Here is an 18,061-nt window from a genome sequence, read left to right as displayed (position 1 = left end):
CTGTCAGCTCCTTTAGTCCCTGCACAACCTCAATCCCTCGCCAGGCTGCCTGGGGCTGATTCCTTAAGGTTTTCTGCCTCCCTGCTCTCCCTAGAAAATACCCACTCTGGGATCTTACATCCTAACTGGAGGTTTTCATACTCCCTTCAGGGCGATCTCAAATTCCAGGAAGGAGTGGAGAGGACAGTGGGCAACCACCGCCCTTCTCCGGAGAGCAGCGCAGCACCGGCCCACCGCGCACCGTGCTCTGGCGCCCCCTGCTGACGGTTCTGCGGCTCGGGCGTAAACCCTGCGGCGCACCGTGCGAATGGGAGCCGGCCGCTGGCGGGCTGGAACTCCCAATCCGCCAGCTGTACTGAGGGACCTGGGGATGCTGGGCAGCGAGAATACGGAAGACAAAGGGGACCACTTCCAGGATTCCAAAACGAAGCTGGCCCTCGCTTTCACCGCCTCTCCCGACAGGTGCCCGATGGGTGTAGTGCCTTCGGCGCGCTCCCGCCCAGCCGTGCTCTCTGTCCCTGCTTAGGCGCTACTGCCGCTGCGGGTGGAAAGGTGAGAAGGCGGTGACAACCCCATTTGCAAATAGGCGACTCTCCCCCAACTAGCGGGAATCCAAGACGCGGAGCGCCGGCGCCAGGCAGGGCGGGGACACAGGCCGCAGCGAAAGAAACGGCCCGAACCCGGACAACGCCGCCTTGGCCAGGCCAACCCTAGCCGAAGGAAGCCAAAACCGGACCCCAACACGACCCCAAGCGTTCCCAGCAGCGAACAGAGCCGCGCCGGAGAGGGTCCTTCTCCCCGGAACTGCCCACCACAACAGAAAACCATTGAATTATTTGCTTAAATTGGATTTCGTCTGATATTAAATTTGCTAATATCTATATAAACTTTAAAATATCTTTACGGGGGGCGATACATATTATATAACTTAGGTAGATAGACTGCTGTTTGTGTGCACTTTTTGGAGTATTTCCCGGGGATGCTGTGACAAACGGGGTGACTTTACCACAAATGCGCTCTCTGGAAGCTCTGGTCTAAAGTCAAGGTGTCAGCAGGCAGCCCTCCCTGCACTGGCTCCAGAGCAGGTTCGCTTCCTGTCTCTCCCAGCTTCTGCTGCCGCTCGAGCCCGCGGTGCTCCACTCTGGACCTCTACCTTCACACGGCCCGGCCTTCTCTGCCCGTGCCTTCTCCTCTTCTGACTCATAACGGATCAAGAAATGTAGGGCCCGTCCAGATCATCTAAGATGCTCTCATCTGGAAAAGATTAATTTAATCACAGCTACAGATCTACAAAGACACTTCCCAAATAAGGTCATATTCAGGAGCTCAAGGGTAAGGACATGGATATATATTTTAGGGGGTCATCATTCAACCCAGCGCAATACAAAATGGGGGAGAGGCAGGGAGGAGGAAACGAGCTACTATTCTACTATTCACATGTTCAGTGCATTGCTTTCAGGTGTTAGTTACATGCAGAAACAAAACCTTTAGGGGTCGACACCGTCGCGCAGTAGGTTAATCCTCTGCCTGCGTCCCATATGGGCGCCGATTCTAGTCCCAGCTGCTCCTCTTCCAGTCCAGCTCTCTGCTATGGCCTGGGAAAGCAGTAGAAGATGGCCCAAGTCCTTGGGCCCCTGCACCCATGTGGGAGACCTGGAAGAGTTCCTGGCTTCTGGCTTCGGATCAGCACAGCTCCGACAGTTGCAGCCATTTGGGGGTGGGGGGAGTGAAAAAACAGAAGGAAGACCTTTCTCTCTGTCTCTCCCTCTCACTGTCCATAACTCTGCCTCTCAATAAATAAATAAATAAATAAAATCTTTAAGAAAAAAGGAAACAAAACCTTTAAAATATTTATTTAGGGGCCAGTGTTGTGGTGTAGCGGGTAAAGCCACTGCCTGCAACACTGGCAGCCCATATGAGCACCAGCGTCCCATATGAGTCCCAGCTGTACCACTTCTGACCCAGCTCCTTGCTAACAGCCTGGGAAAACAGAAGATGGTCCATGTGCTTGGGCCCCTGCACCCACCTGGGAGACCAGGATGAAGCTCCTGGCTCCTGGCTTCAGAACAGCCCAGCTGTAGTTTGGGGAATGAACCAGTGGGTGGAAGCTCTTCCTGTCTCTCTCTCTCTCTCTCTCTCTCCCCCTCCCCAACTCTGCCTTTCAAATAAATAAATAAATATTTTTTAAATTGAAAATTTATTTTCAAAGTCAGAATTACAGAGAGAAAGGGTGAGACAGAAAGATGTTCCATCCACTGGTTCACTCCCCAAATGGCCTCAATGGCCAGCACTGGGCCAGGCTGAAGCCAGGAACCAGGAGCTTCCTTCAGGTCTCCCATGTGGGTGACAGGGGACCAAGCAGTTGGGCATCTTCCACTGCTTTTCCTAGGCCATTAGCAGCAAGCTGGATTAGAAGTGGAGAAACCAGGACTCTAACCAGCGCCTATATGGGATGCCAGTGTTGCGGGCAGCAGCTTTACCTGTTACACCACAGTTCTGGCCCCAGAAATAAAAAAATAAAACTTTTCAACTCAATTAAATTCATAGACTATATAGGTTTATCCTATTTTTTGATAATAAGCTTTTCCAGCTTTAAATGTTAATTCACACTATAACCAATAGCCACAATACAGACTATCTTAAATGTGCTACATATTATTTAACCATTCAGTTAATATTGATGAGCACTGGTAAGTTTTTGGTGCTATAAATAAAGATGTAGCCAACACCTGAGCTTCTAAAGACAACGTTTTAACGTTTTGCAACATTAAAACATTGCTCCTTCTCCAATTTTCCTTGGGGAACTAACATTTCCGCATTGGATAATGTGTGAGACGGTCAACTAAGGGCACCAAACATTTCTGTTTTAAAAAATAGACACGAAGCCTGACCTCGGCGGACTGGATGCTTTCTCCCTGGCAAATGAATGCTAAGCAAAATGATAAAGCTGGGGAAAGCTGTAGCTCACCCATCTGGTAGCCGATTCCTCCGTGACTGACTCATCCTTTGTGGAACCTGGTTCCCCACAGCCAGCCTGACTCCTGCTCTTTCCGGGCCTGATTTCTCAGCTTTTTCTTTTGGTTCTGGGAGCTGAGCCAAAAATTTATCTCATCTCTTTTAGTTTGTGTGAGTTGAATTCTGTTTTTGCAAACAAAGAATCTGGACTTCTACAAGGTAAACACTTGATTCATTTGTTTTTGGTCTTTTTTTTTTCTTTCTAATAAAAACATTTAGTCATACAAATGTTCCTCTGAGAACAGTCTTGTTGGTATACAGTGTTCTCACTCTTCTTATTTTCTGAGTAGACTTTTTTTTCTTTGACCTGAATTATTCAGAAAAGTGGTTGACAATCATTTTATTGATTTTTTTCTTAGTTATGTTACATTGTGTTAGGAGAACTGGGAGGATTATAGAGATCTTTCTGTACATAATGAACTTTTATAAATGTTCTTTGGGTAACTGAAAAATTAGGTATTCTTTATTTGTGGATATAAAATTCTATGTGTATATACAAATACATATCATTTATAGGTACATACTATAAATGTTTTATACATACATACAGTCATGTATTTTTTATATCAGACTTGTAGCTATGTTATTCAAATTTCCCTTACCATTACCCTGATACCGATGCTACATAAAGGCATCACAAAAAGAGAAAAACTACAGGCCAATAACACTAATAAATACAGATGCAGATATCCTCAACAAAACACTGGCACACTGAATTCAGCACATTAAAAAGGATTAGACCTTTTAATGTAGGATTTATCTCATGAGTGCAAGGTTTTCTGATATATGAAACATACCAAAATACAAGAAGATGGGTCAGTGTAATACTACCATTAATACAATGAGGGAAATCCCTCACATGGTCATTTCAGTTGATACAGAAAAAGCGTTTGACAAAATCCAGCACTTTCATGAATGAAAAGACATGAAAAGACTTTCATGATGAAAAGACAATTGCCACAATGTAATAAAAACCATAAGCAAAAACCCCACAATGAACAACACACTCAATGACAAAAGACTAAAAGCTCTTTCTTTCTTTAAGTACAGTAACAAGACAAGGATTCTGATTTTCACCACTTCTATTCAACATAGTACTGGAAGGTCTAGTCAAGGAAAATGAAATAAAAATCATCCAAATTGGAAAGGAAGAAATAAAGAATAAAGACATATTTGTTCACAGACAACCTGATCATTTTTAAAAAAGATTTTATTTATTTATTCACTTGAAAGGCAGAGAGAGAGAGAGAGAGAGAGAGAGAGAGAGAGATTGTCCATCAATTGATTCACTCCCCAAACAGCTGTAATGGCTAGGGCTGGGCAAATCTGAAACCAGGAGCCAAAAACTTTATCCTGGTCTCCCACGTGGATGGCAGGGTCCCAAGTACTTGGGCCATCTTCTGCTGCCTTCCCAGAAGCATTAACAAGGAAGCTCAATCAGAAGTTGAGCAGTCAAGGACTTGAACCAAATGTGTACTCTGATATGGGATGCCAGCATCGCAAGCAATGGGTTAGTCTGTTATGCCATGACACTCTTAACTTTATATACATACAGAAAAGTGTAAAGATACACAGACACACATAAAAAAAAAACTTGTTAGAATATATGAATTCAGCAGGACACAGAGCCAATACACAAAAAACTAACTGCATTATATATACTAACAATGAATAATCTTAAAATGAAATTACAAAAACAATTCCACTTACAATATCATCAAAAAGGATAAAATACTTAAAAATTAACTTACTCAGAAGGTACACTGAAAATTCACTTCCCAAAGATACATAAATGGTCAACAGACACATAAAAAGATGCTCAATACCACTAACAATTAGCAAAATGCAAGCCAAAGTTAAAATGAGATGCTACTTCAAACCCATCTTTATGGTTACATAAAAAGAAAAACAGGGGCAGGTGTTTGGCACAGCCATTAAGATGTCACTTAGGATGCCTGCATCACATATAAGAGTGCCTGAGTTTCAGCCCTAGCCCCACTTCTGATTCCAGCTTCCAACTAATGCATACCCTAGGAGGCAGCAGGTGATTGCTCCAGCACTTGGGTTCCTGCCACCCATGTGGGAGACCTGGAATCCATGTAGGATTCCAGACTCCTGGCTTCAGCCTGACCCAGCTCCAGCTGTTGTGGGCATTTGGAAAGTGAACCAGCAGATGGAAACTCTCCCTCTGTCTTCAATCTCTGTTTCTCTATCTCTCAGACTTTCAAACAATCAAAACAAATAATTAAATTAAAACTCTTGATGGGGCCAGTGCTGTGGCTCAGTAGGTTAAGCCTCTGCCTGTGGTGCTGGCATCCCATATGGGCACTGGTTCTAGTCCCGCTACCCCTCTTTCAATCCACCTCTCTGCTGTGGCCTGGAAGAGCAGTAGAAGACGGCCCAAGTCCTTGGGCCCCTGCACCCATATGGGAGACCTGGAAGAAGCTCCTGACTCCTGGCTTCGGATTGGTGCAGCTCCAGCAGTTGCGGCCATTTGGGGAGTGAACCAGCAGACGGAAGACCTTTATCTCTGTCTCTCCCTCTCACTGTCTGTAACTCTCTATCTCAAATAAATAAAACCTTTAAAGAAAAAAAACTTTTGAAAAAGGAAAACAGGGGTATACATTGTGGCACAACAAGTTAAGCCACCACTTAGGATGTTAGCATTCCATATCAGAGTGCCAGTTTGAGTCCCGGCTACTCTGCTTCTGATCTAGCTTCCTGCTAATGTGCCTTGGAAGCAGTATATGATGACCCAAGTTCTCAGGTCCCTGATATCCAATGGGAGACTCAAATGGAGTTCTGGGCTCCTGACTTCACCCTGGCCCAGTCCTGACTGTTGAAGTGAACCAGTAGATGGCCTCTTTGTGTCTATCTTTCAAATAAATTAAACAACTAAAAATTCTAAAAATAAATAAAGTTTCTCTCTGTTAACTGTTTGGAACTCAGATTAGGCTTATACTACTTCTTATTCCTTCCTCCATGTCTCATAACCATTCATATATTTTGCAAATTTTCAAATCTCTATATTTCACTCTAGGTAATGTCTTCAGATGTTCTAGCTCATCCATTGTCTCCTTAGCTGTTAATCTACTTCTTAATATCATTTGATTTTCATTTTATTGACTATATACTTCAAAAAAAGATTTATTTCTTTATTTGAAAGGCAGAATTAGAGAGAGAGAGAGAGAGAGAGAGAGATCTTCTATCTGCTGCTTCACTCCCCAAATGGCTGCAACAGCCAGAGCTGGTCAAGTCTGAAGTCAGTAGCTGTGTGAGTGCAAGAGCCATCCTCTGCTGCATTCCCAGGCACATTAACAGACAGCTGGATCAGAAGCGGAGCATCTGAGTCTTGAACTGATGCCTACATGGGATGCCAGTGTCACAGTTTTACCCACTATGCCATAATGCAGGCCCCTACTTTCTTTTTTTAATAAATTTGAGAACTTTACTTTTTTAGTACCCTCAAACACTTATTTATTTATGTATATATTTATTTTATTTGTAGAAGAGAGAGACAGAGACAGAGATCTCCCATCCACTAGTTTACTTCCCTAAATGCCCTCAACAGCTAGGAGTAGGCCAGGTCAAAGCTGGGATAGCTGCTGGGAACTCAATCCAGGTCTCCCACATGGTGGCAAGAACCCATGTACTTGAACCATTACCTACTGCCTCCCAGGTTGCACACTAGCAAGAAATGCACATTGGAAGCAAAGCTGAGATTTGAACTTAGATACCCTGATACAGAATATGGGTGTCCCAAGTGGCATCTTATCAGTAGGCCAAACACCCACCCTGATTATATACTTTCAAATCTAGGAAGCTTGACTCATTTCCAAGTCTGGTAATCTTTTCCATTTCATCTTTTGTTTCTTTAAACATGTCATACACAGTCATTTATATTCTGAGAAACATGACTGAAGACTTTTTCTTCCAGAGACAATCTCCATTTGTGTCTGTGGGTAACCAGGGACACTCGCAATCTGTTACCACTTTAATTTACTTCCTAAGCTTGGAGTTTCCCAACCCTTTGGAAGTGCAAATTTGAATTCCAGTTCCACATGTTAACTGACCTGTGGTTAGAAATTCTCAGAAAAACAAGGCACCAAATAAACCAAGTATCTAGTAACCAAAGTGCTAAAATCAATATTGGCCTAAACTCGGGGCCAAAAACAAATATCATCATCATAGAACTTTTAGGATAAAAAGAATTAAAGTGAAATTTCATAAAATTTCTTAAGATTTATTTATTCAAAAGGCAGAGTGGCAGAGAGAAAGCAGAGAGATTGAGATCCATCCACTTCATTCCCCAAATGGCTGCAACAGCCAGTTCTGGGTGAGGCCAAAGCCAGGAACCAGGAGCTCCTTCTGGGTTTCCCACAATAATAGCAGGGGCTCAAGAACTTGGGGCATCATCCGCTGCCTTCCCCGGCACATTAGCAAAGAGATGGATCAGAAGCTAAGCAGCCATTTCTCAAACACACACTCAATATGGGATGCTCATGTCTGGCTGAACCCATTATGCAATAAGGCTGGCCCCAAATATTAAAATATTAACTGGTTTGAATTTTTATTACAGTTTTTTTTTTTGACAGGCAGAGTGGACAGTGAGAGAGAGAGAGAGAGAGAGAGAAAGGTCTTCCTTTTGCCGTTGGTTCACCCTCCAATGGCCGCTGCAGCCGGCGCTGATCTGAAGCGAGGAGCCAGGCGCTTCTCCTGGTCTCCCGTGTGGGTGCAGGGCCTAAGGACTTGGGCCATCCTCCACTGCACTCCCTGGCCACAGCAGAGAGCTGACCTGGAAAAGGGGCAACCGGGACAGAATCCAGCACCCCGACCGGGACTAGAACCCGGTGTGCCGGCGCTGCTAGGTGGAGGATTAGCCTATTGAGCCCTGGCGCCAGCCATATTTTTATTACAGTTTTAATGGTCAGATTTTAACAATTTGACATTATAGCAAAGAAGTAATTTATCAGCATTGTGTGTTCATGTGTTCCCTATACTGAGTATTTATGATAGCAAACACTCATTTTCAACTGAGACCAGCAAAAGAGCAAATATTTTTGGGTTTCTCTGCCTTCCAGCCCCTGCTGATGCTGCTGTTGCCATATGTTATTGTGTCTTTCTCCTAAGTAGCCCCTCACCAAAGTAAAGACATTCTTTTTTTAAATTTTTTTTTATTTATTTGACAGGTAGAGTTATAGACAGTGAGAGAGAGAGAGACAGAGAGAAAGGTCTTCCTTCCGTTGGTTCACTCCCTAAATGGCCACTACAGCTGGTCCCTGTAGGTGCAGGGACCCAAGCACCTGGGCCATCCTCCACTGCACTCCCGGGCCACAGCAGAGAGCTGGACTGGAAGAGGAGAAACCAGGACTAGAACCCAGAGCCCATATGGGATGCTGGTGCCGCAGGCGGAGGATTAACCAAGTGAGCCACAGTGCCGGCCCCAACATTCTCTTTTCAATTACTTAAGGATTAATCTGGTGGTGACAGCACATTTTGTTGTGGCTATTTTATAAACTAAAGCTTTGTGCACTGTTGAAAGAAAATGTTCTCTGAACATTTTCAAAATCAAATTTAAGATAATTGACTTGCTGTGTGATTTTATTTATATTTATCCATGCACTTGCTGCTTCACACAATCACTTAAAAATACTTGTCTTTAAACCTTGACTCTGAGTGCAGGTGTTGTGGCACCACTTCGGATGCCCACATCCCCTATCAGAGGGCCTGCAATCAAGTCCTTCACCTGTTTCCAATCCAGCCTCCTGCTAATGAGCATCCTGAGAAGCTGCAAATGATGGTTCAAGTAAATGGGTCCCTGCCATCCATGTGGCAGACCTGGATGGAGTATGGTCCCTGGCATGGGCATTTGGAGAGTGAACCAGTGGGTGGAATATCTCTCTCCTTCCCTCTCTCCACCTGCCCTCTCTCTCTCCCCTGCTCTGCCTTTAAAATGAATATAAGCAAACATACAAGCTTTTTAACAACAACAACAACAACAACAACAAAAAATCTTGATTTTAGAAATAGGACATAACAAAAGAATATGATTGAAATCCTTTCTAAAAAATGTTTATTTTTCTACAACTCAATTCACAATAGCTAAGATATGGAATCAACCCAAATGTTTGTCAACTGAAGCCTGGATAAAGAAATTATGGGATATGTACACCATGGAATACTATACAGTGGTCAAAAAAAATGAAATTGTCAGCCGGCGCCGCGGCTCACTAGGCTAATCCTCCGCCTAGCGGCGCCGGCACACCGGGTTCTAGTCCCGGTCGGGGCGCCGGATTCTGTCCCGGTTGCCCCTCTTCCAGGCCAGCCCTCTGCTGTGGCCAGGGAGTGCAGTGGAGGATGGCCCAGGTGCTTGGGCCCTGCACCCCATGGGAGACCAGGAAAAAAGCACCTGGCTCCTGGCTCCTGCCATCGGATCAGCGCGGTGCGCCGGCCGCATTGCACCGGCCGCGGCGGCCATTGGAGGGTGAACCAACGGCAAAAAGGAAGACCTTTCTCTCTGTCTCTCTCACTGTCCACTCTGCCTGTCAAAAAAAAAAAAAAAAAAAAAAAAAAAGAAAGAAAGAAATGGTCATTTCCAACAAAATGGATACAACTGGAAAACATTATACTTAGTGAAATAAGCCGGTCCCAAGAGAACAAATACTATACATTCTCCCTGATCTGTGGTAACTAATAGGGCACCTAAAAGGTAATCTATGGAAGTGAAATTGACGCTTTGAGATGCAATCACTTTGAACAGCTCTTGTCTCTTCTCTTGAGGAACAAGCTTTTTCTTTTCATACTATTTGTTGAACTCTTTACTTGGTATAGAATTAATCATATGTGTATAAAGTTAAAAAAATAGATCTTAGTAAAAAATAAGAACGAGAATAGGAGAGGGAAGAGGAAGAAGGGTGGGAGGGCCGGTGGGAAGAATCACTATGTTCCTAAAGTTGTATTTATGAAATGCATCAAGTTTTTAAACCTTAAATAAAATGTTTCTGGGGAGGGGAGAGAAAAATATTTCTTTGTTTGAAAGGCAAAACAACAGTCACGGGGAGACCTTCCATACACTGGCCTACTCTCCAAATGCTGGTAACATCTGGGGCCGGGCCAGGCCAGGCTGAAGTCAGAGCCAGGAACCCCATCCATGTCTCTCTAATGGGTGGCAGGCATCCAACTACCGAGCCATCATCTGTTGCCTCCCAGGGTATTCATTAATAGGAAGCTTGATTGGAAGCAGAGCTGGGACTCAATCCCAGCAACTCCGATATGAGATGCACGTGTCCCACGTGGCAGCTTAACCTGCTGTGCCACAAGGCCAGCCCTAAAATTCTGAGTTTACATCTGTCTCTATCTTGACTATCACATAGTTCGTTTTGGCTAAAGAAGAAAACGGGGAACATTTATCCTCTTTCTGTTCATTATTGTTGGTAATCCATGGTGCTATGTTATTTTTAAGAAAGGCTTCTGGTTGTTTCTGCATGTCCAAGAGTCTGATGGAGTGTACAGAAGAGGCACAGTAGGATATCATTAACACACCAGACTTCAACTCTAGAAACTGGTTTTAGTAACATATTTTATAGAACGGATTTTAGCTTCATCAAATGTCAAAAATCCTTCATCTTGCACCACTAAAAATAGTTGGCCATTTCTAGCAATATTTCTGTCAAGCTTTCTGTTTAAATTTTTGCATGAACTCAAAACTTAAGGGAACTATCTTCTTGAAATGTTTTTATGAAGTCTGATATTTTGAAATTTGCTTAGTAAGAACAGAAGGGGTTTGGGATACCTCATTTGTCTCGGAAGTGATCTTGGACTCATTGTCTAGATGCTTCATTACAGGAGCAAAGGCAACGCTGTTTCAGCCCCAGTGGTGTTCTCCGTGTTAGTTTCCCCTCACTCATGTTCACACTGGGAAGGCAGTGTGGGTATTACCCTTTAAGTCATCCTCATGAAATGGGAAGAATCCCAGTAGGACTTTTCCTTGAAATATTAAAAACTTTAAAACTAAAAATTAAATATAGTTCTTAAAGTTTACAGGTTTAATGTATGAATGCTGTAATGCCAAGTCCACAAAGATTAAAAGCATTATGATATGGTCTTTTTTTTGTACTTTCCTTTTTTTTAGTACATTCAAATTTTCATTTAAGAAGCTAATTGTTTATTTTTGATAGAGAATACATTTTTAAAAGTAATTTAAAAAGTATACTCAGAATATACTTTTACCCCAACTCCCTTCCCCACCCCTATACTTAACTGCTTTGTAATTTATTGGGGATATTTTCAGTATTTAACATGTGAAGGTAAGAAAATCCATCCTCTCATAAAAAGGTAACATAATAGGCACTTTTCTCTGTTCTTCACTTTACCTTCTTCATTCACTGTATTGTAGAGATTCTCTCACATCAATAAAGAGAGAGGTTTTCAGTCATTTTTATAGCTGCATGGTATTCCATTATATAGGCTATGCCATCATGTATTTTACCCTGTTTCTAGCACCTGGATTTTTTAAAAGGATTTATGTATGTATTTAAACAGCAGAAATAGAGATAGAGATAGAGATAGAGAGAGAGAGAGAGAGAGAGAGATCTTCAAACAGCAGGGACTCGGTCAGGAGCTTCATTTCAGTTCCCCACGTTGAGGGCAGGGGCCCAAGTACTTGGTCCATCTTCCGCTGCCCTCCTAGGCACATTATCAGGGAGCTCGGTTGCAAGGGGAGCAATTGAGACTCTAACAAGTGCTCATATGAGAAACTGGTGTCACAAGCCATCACAAGTGCTGGGTCCCATTTGGATCTTTTATAAAATATTAATTTATTTGAAAGACAGGGTTCCTACCTACTTGCTCACTCTCCAAATGCCCACAACAGCTCTGGACCAGGCTGAAACTGAGAACTCAATCCAGATCTCCCATAAAAGATGATACAAGTATTTGGTCCTTTGCCACCCATGTGGGAGACCCAGATGGAGTTTTGGAGGCTCTTGGTTTCAGTCTGACCCAGCCCTGGATCTTGTGGCCATTTGAGGTGAACTAGAAGATGTAAGATCTCTCTGTCCTTCCCTCTCTCTATCACTCTGCCTTTCAAACAAATAAATATTTTTTTTAAAAAGTAAGTTGAATTGGGGCCAGTGCTGTGGCATAGTGGTAAAGCCGCCGCCTGCAATGTTGGCATCCCTTACAGGTGCCAGTTCGAGTCCCAGTTGCTCTGCTTCTGATCCAGCTCTCTGCTATGGTCTGGGAAAGCAGTAGAATATGGCCCAAATCCTTGGTCCCCTGCCACCCACATGGGAGACCTGGAAGAAGCTCCAGTCTCCTAGCTTTGGATTGGCCCACCTCCAGCCATTGCGGCTATTTGGGGAGTGAACAGCAGATGGAAGACCTCTCTGTCTCTCTTCCTCTGCCTCTGTAACTCTGCCTTCCAAATAACAAATAAATCTTTTAAAAAAAGTTGAATCTAAAGGCTACATGAACTGTAAAACAAAACTGGTACCTGGGGAAGTATGGAGGAAAGAATTACAATATAGTAAATAGGGGCAGGCACTTGGTGAGGCAGTTAAGATGCCCGTGTCTCCTTATCATAGTGCCTAGTGAAAGTCCCAGCTCCTCTGCTCACCACTATAACTCAAAACCTTAGGCCATGTCCTGGTTCACAATAGGCACAAAGCAAATATTTGTACAATGTTGAATAAACAAGTCTACAGTATCCAAGACATAAAATATTACACCACCCTGGCAAAGCTGCACAGGTCAAAGCTAGGATTTCAACCATGTCTGTTTGTTTCCAGACTCCAAAGTCACATCATTTTCCCCAAAATATAGTGGTTTTTTTTTTGTTTTGACAGGCAGAGTTAGAGAGAGAGAGAGATCTTCCTTTTCCGTTGGTTCACCCCCCAAGTGGCTGCTAAGGCTGGCGCACTGAGGCCGGATCCGAAGCCAGGAGCCAGGTGCTTCTCCTGGTCTCCCATGCAGGTGCAGGGCCCAAGCACTTGGGCCATTCTCCACTGCCTTCCTGGGCCACAGCAGAGAGCTGACCTGGAAGAGGAGCAACCGGGACAGAATCCGATGCCCCGACTGGGACTAGAACCCGGGGTGCCGGCGCTGCAGGCAGAGGATTAGCCTAGTGAGCTGCGGCACTGGCCAGTGTTTTGTTTTTAATATTGATAGAAAATGGAAAGTTCACACATTCATAATTTTATTTCAAAAGTTATTACTAGATTAAAAGTGGGATGCATAACCTTTAAACCAATAAGGGGAAAAATACATGGAATAAAAAAAACTTGAATAAAGAAAAAATAAATTAGAAGCCCCAAAGACACTCAGAAATAGAAAGCCTAGGGGGCAGTGTTGCGTCATAGCGGATAAGCCACTGCCTACAACGCTGTTATGCCATATGGATGCCGGTTCGTGTCCTCGCTGCTCTGCTTCCAATCCAGCTCCCTGCTAATGTTTGGGAAAGCATGAGAAGATGGCCCAAGCATTTGGGCCCCTGTAATCCACATGAAAGAATGGAGCTCCTGGCTCGTGCTTTTAGCCTGGTCCAGTGTTGGCCACTGTGGCCATCTGGGGAGTGAACCACTAGATGGAAGCACTCTCTTTGTTTGTGTGTGTGTCTAACTCTTTCAAATAATTAAATGAATCTTTTTTAAAAAATTCCCAGTCATATTTAGGTGCATTCAAGAACATCTTTATGATGCACATCCTGGAAATTGACATTTTAAAAAAATAGGAAGCCTAATAGAAAAATACACAGAGTAAGACATTAAAAAATACACCATTACTAAAACCAAAAGAGGGGCCAGCACTATGGCCTTAGTAGACTAAGCCTCTACCTGAGGTGCTGGCATACCATATGGGTACTGGTTTGTGTCCCGGCATACTGTATGGGTACTGGTTTGTGTCCCGGCTGCTCCTCTTCTGATCCAGCTCTCTACTATGGCTGGAAAAGCAGTAGAAGATGGCCCAGGTGCTTGGGCCCTTGCACCCACGTGGGAGACCTGGAAGAAGCTCCTCGCTCCTGGCTTTGGAACAGCCCAGCTCTGGCCGTGTCAGCCATTTAGGGAGTGAACCTTAGGATGGAAGACTTTTTTGACAGGCAGAGTGGACAGTGAGAGAGAGAGAGAGAGAGACAGAGAGAAAGGTCTTCCTTTGCCATTGGTTCACCCTCCAATGGCCGCCGCGGCCGGCGCGCTACGGCTGGTGCACTGCGCTGATCTGAAGCCAGGAGCCAGGTGCTTCTCCTGGTCTCCCACGGGGTGCAGGGCCCAAGCACTTGGGCCATCCTCCACTGCACTCCCTGGCCACAGCAGAGAGCTGGCCTGTAAGAGGAGCAACCGGGACAGAATCCGGCGCCCTGACCAGGACTAGAACCCTGTGTGCCAGCGCTGCAAGGTGGGGGATTAGCCTATTGAGCCACAGCGCCAGCCAGGATGGAAGACTTCTCTCTCTGTGTCTCCCTCTCTCTGTCTGTAACTCTACCTCTCAAGTAAATAAATAAAATCTTATTTAAAAAAAACAAAAAAATGAAAGAAAATTAATATGGTGACATGGGTATGCTTGTACATATACTATCAGTTGGATTACAGAATTGTTATAACCTTTATAAGGGTCTTTTGGGCAGTATTTATTAAAATATAGCATTTCAATCTTTTTACCAGTTTGAATTCAGCTTTAACAATGATTTTTCAGTTATAAAAAGTTTTCAAACATACACAAGAGAGGGGAAATAACATATGAACCTCCAAACACATCCAAAAGCTCGATTCAATAATTCAGTAATGATCAAGGTTGACCCCTTGCTAGATCTGTTCCTGTTTCCCTCCCCTTCCTCTCCATTGTCTCCTCCTACTCCTCCTCTTCCTTACTCTTCCCATTCCCCTTCTTCTTCTTCTTCTTCTTCTTCACTTATGTGTGTGTGTCTCTCTGTGTGTGTTACTCAACTGTTTTAAAGGAAATTCCAGATTCATATCACTTTAAGTCTAAAAATTTCATCATTTTCTTGCAAACCCATATGCCATTATCACATCAAACGAATTCATAAGTCATTGACAACATTTAATATCCAGATCATACTGAAATTTCCCCAACTGCCACAAAAATGTATTTTTACATTGGTTTGTTTGGATCAGTATCCAAATAAGATTCAAATTTTGAATTCAGTTGTTATATCTAATTTAAAGCAATCTGTCCCACCTTCTTTTCCTGTCCTCAACTCAAAAAAATTCTGATCAGATGTCCTGCAGGAAGTCTCACTTTCTGGTTTTTACTACTTTAACTTATTCTTAATTCCTTCCCCCACAATCTATAGGTGTGGCTATGGACTTTACATTAACTCACATCAGAAGGACATAACACAGAATCTAAAAACCACAAAAAAGTAGTTTTCCCACTCTTTGAGATATTAAAATTAACCAGTGAATTCAGATTGTAACAGTCTCATTCACTCCCCAAATGGCTGCAATAACGGGGGCTGGGCCACACCGAAGCCAGGAGCCAGGAGCTTCTTCCAGGTCTCCCATGTGGACCATCTTCTGCTGCTTTCCCAAGCACATTATCAGGGACCTGGAAGCAGAGCAGCTGGGACTTGAACTGGCAACCATATGGTATGCCAGAGTCACAGGTGATGGCTTTATGGCACCACAATGCCAGCCCCTCCAGGATCATTTTGTATATTTCTTTTCAAGGGCTAGAATCAGCCATTTCTCTAGGGAACTTGGTTACTTTTAGCAAACACTGGCATTTTGAGACCACAATCTAAGATTATAGAGTGTTCTTTACAATTAGATTATCATTGCTTTTAGGTCTTTATAGTAGGTGGAACTAGAAAATACTTATATGTAGGAGGGAGTGGATTATCAGTTTATGCTGAAATTTTTAATTCAATTTTCTCCAATATTTTATTATAAAAATAGTAAAGTAGATAGAAGTTAAAAGTATTCTAATACCTATACACTCACCATCTAGATTGTATAAGTAACGTTTTGCTATATTTATCACATCCACACACTCCTTTATACATTCATTAAAAGATTTAATGCATTTCAAAAGAAGTTGTAGACACTATTATGCTTCACCCCTAAAATATTCAGCATGAATATCTTTAAAGGCAAACCTTATTTATTTAGCATTTTTGAAATTATATCCCTATTGAGATTTAATTCATATACCACACAATTCATCCACTTAAAGTATACAACTCAAGGATCCAAGATGGCTGAATAGGGAAAAGACATGCTGATTTTGACCATGGAAACATACTAGAAGCACAGGGAAAGGACTGCTTTCTGAGGGCAATTTGTCAGTGGATAGTGTACAGAGGAGAAGAGTGACTTTGTGGAACAGCAAAGACACTGCACAAACCTACAGCAGCTGGCAGAATACTACCAGCAACTCCCATGGCCGGCAGTCAGAGGGGAGACACCATCTTACCAGAGTGAGTTAAAGGAGAGTGCATCAGCCCACGCACCACTGGTGATCTTGTCTGAGGGGAACCCCATGGTCCCCACTGACTTTGAGTCCAGCTTGGAGAGCTGGCAGAGGATAGGTCACCCACCTAGCTCTGGGAATGGAGCCTGCCCTGTTTCCCTCCCCTCCTTCCACCAAGGTGGCCGGTGGATGGCAGAGAAAACACCATCTCCTCACAGCAAGGTGACTGGAGGCTGCAACAGTCCATGCACCATTGGTGGATTTTGACTGAGGGAGAACTTCATGGTCCCCACTGACTTTGAGTCTGGCCTGAAGAGTTGGTAGGAGACAGGGTGCCCATTTGGCTATGGGAAGTGAGGGAACATTGCTTCACTCCCCTCCTGCCACTAGTTTTTTTTTTTTTTTTTTTTTTTTTTTTTTTTTTTTTTTTAGGTAGAGCACCATCAGTCTCTGTCAGGAAGGTGGATGACCCCATAGACTGACATTCAGAAAGTGGATCCCCTGCACCCTAGGACTGTGGGAATCCTGTGACTGTGCTTCTACATAGGCAAGGAAACTGAAGGGCATGGGGTGTGGCTGGGTCTTTAGGCAATCACCCAGTCCAGCTCCAGAATTTCAGAATTCCCTGAGTGCTGGGGAGGGACCTTGTGTAGGATTCAGTACTCACACCAAAAAGTGCACAGATACTTTGTGAGGTTCATGCACTTGAATGGGTGGAGTGCACAGGCGCTGTAAGCTGTTCACTTTGGCTCGGAGAAGGGCTGAGGCTGTGAACACACCAGTCAGTACAACAATCTCCTCCCCCTACTGAGGACAGAGGTGTTCCACCACGCCCAATTTGGGTGTTACTCTGGACTCTTACCCCACCCACAAGTGCTGGCTAAAGTTCCCAGGTCCCACCCAGAACACACCTCTGAACATCCACTGTAAACCTCACGCTTCCACTAAGCCATAAGTGCCAGTCCCAAGAACATAGCCTTCAGAGGTAATAAAACAGGTTTTTCTCCAGATGCATAAACACAAATGTAGAAATACAAGAAACATGAACAAGGAATACAGCAGATCTCCCCAAAAGGAACACAAACTTCAATAGTAGACTATGAAGATTTAAATATTGACAAATTGCCTGAAAAGGAATTTGAAAGAATGATTGCAAGATTACTCAAAATCACAGAGAAGCACTTACAAGAATTAAGGGATTCTATACATGACATGGATAAAAAATTTCTGCAGGGAGATAGAGATATTAAAGAAAAATCAAACTGAAATATTAGAAATGAATTCAATATGTCAAATAAAAATAAAGTGGAAAGCCTTAGTATCAGACTCAGTGAGGCAGAAGAACAAATATCTGAGCTAGAAGAGAAATCTTTGAAATATCTCAGTCAGTCCAAAAAAGAAGAAGAAAAATTTAGAAAAACCAAAAAGAGTACTCAGGATCTACGGGATAACATCAAATGACCAAATATAGCTCTCTTAGGCACATTCCTGAAGGAGGGGAAAAGCAGAATGACTTAGAAAACTTGTTCTGTGAAATATTAGCCGAAAATTTCCTTAATTTTGGGAAAGATGTGGACATCCAAGTACATGAAGCACACATAACCTCAAACAAACATGATCA

Source organism: Oryctolagus cuniculus, chromosome 2, assembly GCF_051225735.1.
Source record: "Oryctolagus cuniculus isolate XC-2025 breed Fujian yellow rabbit chromosome 2, ASM5122573v1, whole genome shotgun sequence".
NCBI lineage: Eukaryota > Metazoa > Chordata > Mammalia > Lagomorpha > Leporidae > Oryctolagus > Oryctolagus cuniculus.
This window is presented reverse-complemented; position numbering follows the sequence as displayed.